The sequence below is a fragment of the Capsicum annuum genome, chromosome 11 (genome assembly GCF_002878395.1).
Source record: "Capsicum annuum cultivar UCD-10X-F1 chromosome 11, UCD10Xv1.1, whole genome shotgun sequence".
NCBI classification, from domain to species: Eukaryota; Viridiplantae; Streptophyta; class Magnoliopsida; order Solanales; family Solanaceae; genus Capsicum; species Capsicum annuum.
The window spans coordinates 46,207,991-46,215,811 of record NC_061121.1 but is presented as its reverse complement, the minus strand read 5'-3'; the positions used below and the strand labels follow the sequence as shown (position 1 = coordinate 46,215,811).

Sequence of the window (7,821 nt, the reverse complement as noted above, 5' to 3'; positions counted from 1 at the left end):
ACCTACTTTTAAAAATTAATTTGTACGTCGTAACACACTCATAACAATTAACACACTCATGACAATTAACGTTATACACACGTTACACTTGACTAGTAGTATATATAAAAGCAAAACTAGAACAAGACAAAATACCAAATGGCAACATATTAAAATAGCCACGTAGTAATTTTTAGGATAAAATTAAAAAATATTTTAAAATAAAGTTAAAAATATTGTAATAAAAATTTTGAATTGAATGATTAAGTATCTGAATTTGAAATATACTATTTTAATAACTGAAGGGTTTTAATAGCTATTACTATTTCAAACTTTATCTCTTTTATAATATATATATATATATATATATACACTAGATGGACAAGCACGGGCCCAACATTATAATAGTAATGTAATGTAATGATGTAAAACTAAACTTTCTATAAAAGAGAGCATAGCAGTTTTCGAAATGATGTCCTCTCTTATAGGGAAATACTCTTCAAAATAACAGACATTGCGCTGCTGACGGTGTAAAAATCTATTGGAAGCCCTTTTGTTTACAATGAAATGACTTTGACTTGTCTTTTATAGCAACCAGGGGTCAGGCCACGATCTCTATCTGCAATTTCAAGGGCTTAAGTTTACAATCTTTTATTTACTCCATAGTCGATGCATTAAAATATAAAATCATTCCAAGTTCAGCATCTTTTCTTTTTCAAACGTCTCTCGAAGGTTCATTACGTTCTCGGTCACCTCCAAAAATGATGGGAAAGAAGAACAGGAAAAATCTAGCTACCACGCTGCACTAACCTTCTAATTTAAAACATTTCTTGATTAAACTTCCAACGGTATTTGCTTACAGTTTGGCAGTGTAGTATTAGAAGAAGAAAAGAATAAAAAATCCAGATGTGGTAAATTTATAAAAAGAATCACCAAGAACACACCTGTATTAGGTGTCACCTAGCCACATCTTTTCTTTGATTGCAAACCGTCGATTGAAGAGTGATATATCAGCTGGAACCATCCTTTTGGACTTCGATGCCAATTACTTCCTTCTACTTGAGGTATTATTCATTCTATATATCCTACCAGTTGAAGCACTACTGTGAAATGAATCTGTTGAGGAATCAGAAGAACATGAAGCACTAAGTGAAAGGTTGGAATACAATGACTCCTGTCGCCTAAATATTGAAGGAACATCAAAAGTAAGCAACGAAGGGGATGGTTGGTGACCATTTTTATCTTCCATCACGACCTCCTCTTTTGACTTCACAGTCTTTCTCGTAGGTCTCGTAACAGATTTTCTTGAACCAGGTGATCTCTGTGCCTTATTCCCAGTGGGACCAAGAACTGGCCTTGCTTCCGAATCAGCTACATTCATTGACCTTGCCCTTGAAGCTCCCGACATTGAACTAAAACTCCCCTCTACTTCGGTCACCTAATTCACTTAGGCCTCCGAATCCTCAAAATTCCTTACGCCCACCGCCTCCTGCAATGACCCAAATTCCTAAATTACTTAATCTGAAGAGCCTCTCAAGATCTTACAAAACCAAACATTGATAGAACCCTGTAAAAAGCTCAACAAACCGCACCTAACAGCGCTTATGAATCCTCTCCCAAACTCAATATCACTCTGTATAGTGTAGAACTTTCCAACCCCAAAAGCACAAAACTTGCATTACATAATCATCTTTCACAAAATCCAAGAAAAAACAACACACACTTTAACTTAGATACTCAAAAATGACGTACTCAATCTTGACTCTCAAATTGCAAAAATCTCAACATTCAAGGCCCTTTTAAAAAAAAAAAATGGGGGTAGGAAAAGGGGAAATGCGAAAGGGAGTAGAAAGTGTGAATCGAACACTCAACAATAAGATGAAAGTTCAGCTAGCCAGCCTACCAACTGAGCTGCTAAGATTCCAATGAGTTAAAGAACAAATGGAACCAACAAATGAAAAAAGATTACTGACATGAAGTGAAAATTTGCAAGAACATCACATGCATTAAGCAAAGCAGGCGCAACTTTCTGTCTCCTGCAATTGATTAACATTTTAGTGTGTTAAATCAAACACCATTTGGCAGCAAAAGGCTCACTATAACTCATCTGTATTGGCACACTATCTATGTTTGCTATATAGGAAATATCTGATGTGGTAATAATGTTTATGAAAAACTTTCATTTATGATGTTAGCTATATTCTCATATCTGTTTAACATGTTACCTTGACAATTTAAGACATTTTTAACAGCTTGAGATAATGACATAAACAAACCATTTGTCTAACAAAAAGTATTTTGCATCATGTCAAAGAAAGCATCAATTTACTTTCAATACAACGATTCCAGATATAAATATATTTTGTTGCTCCCGGAAGGTACTGAGGAACATCATTGTGTCTACAGCCTCCAAAAGTTACTGTAAAAGGGAAGCTATATATTTATCCATGACAAAGATGAAATCAACAACATATCTTTCCCTTTTCCTTTCAATAAAAGTTGACATAACTAAAGAAAATCAAATATGATTAACCTTTGAGTTTATTCTAACTCCACAAAGAAAGAAACTATAGGATAGCTATTGTTACAAACAGAAGGAGGTGAAAAATTGCTGTGAAAGTTGTTGGACTTGTGGAAACCAGAATTAAACATTATAAAGCACAGAGATGTAATACCTTTCTGTGTATTCATTGTTAAACGCTTCAAGCAAAGCTGGCTTTGCATCTATATAAACTCACTGACATGATCAGCATGATAAACAGGAATGAGTAACTCAATGTATCCAAAATGACCTGAAATCGATAACTTGGGGTTACTTAAACCTCGTGAAAAAGCAGGTAACACACACAAAAGAAACTACGGAATTATGTCACGACAAAAGTAACAAATTCCTTGTTGTTTTTATTCACTGGACAAAGTACACAAATCAATGAACAACACCCAATGCAAACAACCAATATAATTTTTTTCAAATCAAAAATTACTTTTAAACTAAATTATCAACATAGAAAAAGACACAACTCTTCATACCATTACACTTTATAACCGTCCAAATATAGAAGATCTATAAGTATTGAGAAAAACATTGATGATAATATAAAAAGACTAACCAACACAAAGACAAAGAAAACCACGATCTCTCCAAGCGACATCAAAGTAAGGCCAATTTGGAGCCAGAAAATATCAATTTTGTAGAGAGAATTCAGATTGGGACTTGAAATATGTGAGAGAAAAGTTGAGAAGAGTAAGATGGGAAGTGGATACAGCTGATCTCCACACAAGTACACACGTGTATTCAGGGAGCTCTTTCCATCCTGACTGTTCAATTATCAATATAACAGATGGGAAAACTGAGCAATTATCAATACAACAGATAGGAAAATCGAGGTTGTACTGAAAAATCATGCCATGTTTAACATTCTATACAAGCCAGGTGTAACAATACCTGGTGGCTCTGCAAGAGGATTAGAGGAAATCGGTTGAGCATCAAGATTGTTCTGTGAAACTACTGGTGCTTGAGCTAGTTCACTCCCCTCCTCATTAACAAAATGAAAGACATCATTCAGAACAAAGTAACCCTTCTCCTGAGGTGAAAGTAAAAATGTTTGCACAAAGTTCATCCACCCATTGAAATCCTTCAGTTTGACAGAACCAGAGACCACAACAAGAACACCACCATTCCAAGACTCAAGAGAATTTATCGTCTTAATCTTAATCGCAGAGAAAGAGCAAGAATTGTCAGTAGTTGGATGAATATATTTGTGGTCAACAAATTATGGAACTTGTTCCCTACTTCCATTATTCAAGACATGATCCTTATTTTTAAGGAACTTGTTTCCCAAGAGAAAGTGTTCTTCTCAAATCTCGATATACCTAAATTTTGGTCTTAGCAGTTTAATCTGGACATTTAGGGATCATTTGTACATCGATGTTGGGATATCTCATGGGATTATTTTATCTTACCCGCTATATGGGATAGTAATCGCACCTTAATACAAATGGTGAGATAAACAGTGCCGAAATTACCCAGTATCTCAAACCAAATATGACATAAAGTTAATCTCAAATTCTATCTTGCGATTATTATCCTTATCATACGTACCCAACGACCCTTAAAAGCCAAAAATGTGTGAAGAAATTTGCTTCCAAACAGAAATTCAATTAAGGGTTTAAACTGAAACAACTTTAAACCAGACAGAACACAACAATTTTCATCAACTACTTAACAAAAGACATTCATTTGTAATGGATACTTACATGTTCTCCACATGACAAAGATTATCGGGAAAGTCCAATTGCATTCAAGGTTTTGTTTGGGTGTGTTCCAATTTGAGTTCCCATCACAATTTTGCTAAAAATCCCAATCTTTTGCCCCAATTGAACAACTATTTCTTTAAGAACTTCCACTGCCAATCAAAGTAAATAGACATCAACTTTTCTGCGCAAGCTAAAATGAGGAACACATTTTCTATGAATAGGAGCAACAGATGAGATGGTAATACAAAATGAGCATGAGTTCATACCTCACATAATCTGAACATTAATAATAAGATTTTGAGAGCAAAAATCAAATAACAATGCTAAAACATTGAAGTATGAGAGCTAAAGAAACAAATAGTGCTTCACAAAAGGTTTTCTTTTTACCAAACACCTTAGCTTCAATGATGTATAACACCAACGTAACAGCGAAAGTCATTTATAGGAATCACTCATTCACATTGAGAGCAAACCAAATTCGAGAGAAGTCTCATTTTACTCCATACACACGAATTTACAGAACCAAAATCCGAAAAGACAGAATTATAGACATGCATGGAAAAATTTTTGAAAGGACGAAAACAAACACAACAACGGCTAGAATAGAAAATTTTCATTACCTTCTAGAATAGTTAGTGAGTGGCATGACTGAAGATCGCTTATCGATAATGGCAATGCACCCATATTTTCTCCGTCGAGAATCTGTGATGCCGATGTCATTACAGATACAGCCCCAATTTAAGTGGACAGCAGAGCAACATGATGTTGTTCTACAAGTTGAAAGAGGAAACGAAAACAGAAGGGCAAAAGCAAATAGAAACGAACAAAATCAGTTTTACGCGTGGTTTGATAAAAGAAATACACGTGTTGATTAAAAAAGATTTGAGGCCTAAGCATAAGGTACCATCGACAAAAATTTTGGTACAACACATAGCTGCAGGGTTGGTACAGCCCTGGTTGGTTTATATATAAGGGTAATATATATATAGATAGAGAGAGAGAGTTTATTTAATAATAATAATAATAATAATAACAATAATAATAATATAATAATAAGTAATAAATAATAGTAGTAGTAATACACAGCCAATTTTTAGGACAAAATTTGATAGTATTATAATAAAAAAATTTAATTAAAGGATATAAAATATTTTTATTTAAAAATATTAAGATTGTAGAAGCATTAAAAAAATTTATTATCTTAAAGTTAGGAGCGCATAATTAAAAAATACTAAATAAATTCTAACTATTTCATTTAATAATAATCTTTATACTATCTATCTATCTATCTATCTATATATATATATATATATATATATATAAAAGGACAACTAAAAGAAGACAATATGTCATATGACAGCACAATAGAAAGCTACATGGCAGTTTTTAAGACAAGGTTATAAACATTGTAATAAAAAATTTGAATTAAAATATAAGATATTTGTATTTAAAAATATTAATTCTATTTATAAAATTATCATTAGCTTGAAATTAGAAACATAAGCTTATCCCTTTAAAATATAATTTAAAATATATTTAAATATTAAATAAAAATATAATATTAACCTAAATAATAAGAATAATTAGTAGAAGTTTACCAAGTAAAAATAGTATAAGAAGCATCAATACGTGGGATATAATAATAATGATAATAATAATAATAATAATAATAATAATAATAATAATAATAATATAAGATTTTTAAAAATTAATATTTTTAATAAAATATTATAAAAGGGAACAAAAAGGGAAAAACATATGAAAAGATAAAATAAATTATTATTAATATTTTAATATCGATAACATTAATTTGAAATATTCTATTTTGTTACATTTATTTTTATTATAGAAAACACCTAATTGGTATCATTAATTTCAAATATATATTTTTTGTAAACTCAAAATATATAAACTGTAAGACAATTATGACATTTTAGAGTTTTATCTCTCTAAGATTTTAAGAAATTTTAAAATCTTGAATTTGAAATACATTATCATTTTTTCTAAAATAAAAAAAGAAATTTTATTATCTTAAAAATAGAAACCCATAGTTGAAGAGTTCTAATAGACTTTTATTATTCCGAAGTTATCTCTTTTAAAATATAAATGTTATAAAATATATTTAAATATAATTTATTTACATATTAATGAATGATAAAAATATTATCAAAATAAAAATAATTAGTAATAGTAGTATTACGTGGGATAATATAGTAGAAGAATTACTAAAAATCAGTTGAAGAAGTAGTAGTACGTAGGATATGATGTAGTAGTAGTAATAATAATAATAATAGTAATAATAGTAATAATAGTAATAATAATAATAATAATAATAGTAATAATAATAATAATAGTAATAATAATAGTAATAATAATAATAATAAGAATAAGAATAATAATAAGAATAAGAATAATAATCGAGATAATAATAATAATAATAATCGATATAATAATAATAACAATAATCGTGATAATAATAATAATAATAATAATAATCGAGATAATAATAATAATAATAATAATAATAATCAAGATAATAATAATAATAATAATAATCGAGATAATAATAATAATAATAATAATCAAGATAATAATAATAATAATAATAATAATAATAATAATAATAATAATAATAATAATCGAGAAGTATTATATAAGATTTAAAACAAATTAATTTACTTTTTAATAAAAATCATACAGAGAGAAAAAGAACAAGGGAAAACATATGAAAATGTTAAAATAAGTTAACACTAATATTTTAGAATCAATATCATTAATTTTAACTATTTTTTATATTTTTTTTATTATAGAAAACTCCTAATTGATATTATTAATTTAGAATATATATTTTTTTTTGCAAAGCCAAAATATGTAAACTATAAGATAATCATGACATTTTAGAATCTTATCTTTCTAACAAATTGTTATCATCATTCAAATTTGAACGTAATTTTAGTATGCATGAATATCCAACTTTTTATATATACATACCTTGAGTGACATATATGTCAGTATAAGCTTTCTTCTTCTCTGTTTATTGTTAATTATTTTCAAATTCAGATTTTATTATCTCGAGAGTATATTCCGTGATCGTTTCATTCACAAAAGTACTAATTAATCTTTTTTTTGTAATAAATGAAATTTTATTTATACCAAAGTGAGTCATTACAAGACCAGGCTTGAGCTGACCTCTTGCCTCTCAGAATTACAAAAATAGTCTATTACTAATACTTCTTATCTATTGCATCATTTTGTCATCTAATACAATCTACTATGGGACGTTGTTCAACTGTAATAATAGAGCTTGCCATTTTGGTTTTCTTCTGCCTGTGATGTGTTCGTGCTCTGCAATCTCTTGGTATATATTGTCAGCGTTGAAACTGCCTGTTTGGAATCTGAGATGGTTTCTTTCCCTCCAGATTATTGCAACCAGCATACCAAAAATACAGGTGATAATAGCTCCCATTGCAAATTTCTTTTTGGCCTAGTTAGTGGCCCATTGAATCTCTTCTGTCCAGCCACCACCAGTTCTCTGTATTCTGAACCATTTTAACAGTCTTTGCCATAAGTTATGTGTCACTCTAC

At 29.8% G+C, this 7,821-nt stretch overlaps 1 long non-coding RNA gene across 8 annotated transcripts; it reads right to left on the bottom strand.

Annotated features, from left to right (window-relative positions):
* Window positions 1-250: 250 nt before the first annotated feature.
* LOC107848287 lies at window positions 251-5,142 on the bottom strand. 8 transcript variants are annotated; one of them, XR_007047280.1, is made up of 6 exons: window positions 4,857-5,110; window positions 4,237-4,385; window positions 3,425-3,689; window positions 2,655-2,771; window positions 924-1,468; window positions 251-598 (listed from the first exon to the last, which is right to left on the bottom strand). It is a non-coding gene; the product is annotated as an uncharacterized LOC107848287 (long non-coding RNA). The 8 variants fall into 8 exon arrangements; XR_001667938.2 differs by having other exon boundaries at window positions 3,425-3,563; window positions 4,857-5,100; XR_007047282.1 differs by lacking the exon at window positions 251-598 and adding an exon at window positions 1,953-2,015 and having other exon boundaries at window positions 794-1,468; window positions 4,857-5,133.
* Between the last annotated feature and the right edge of the window lie 2,679 nt (window positions 5,143-7,821).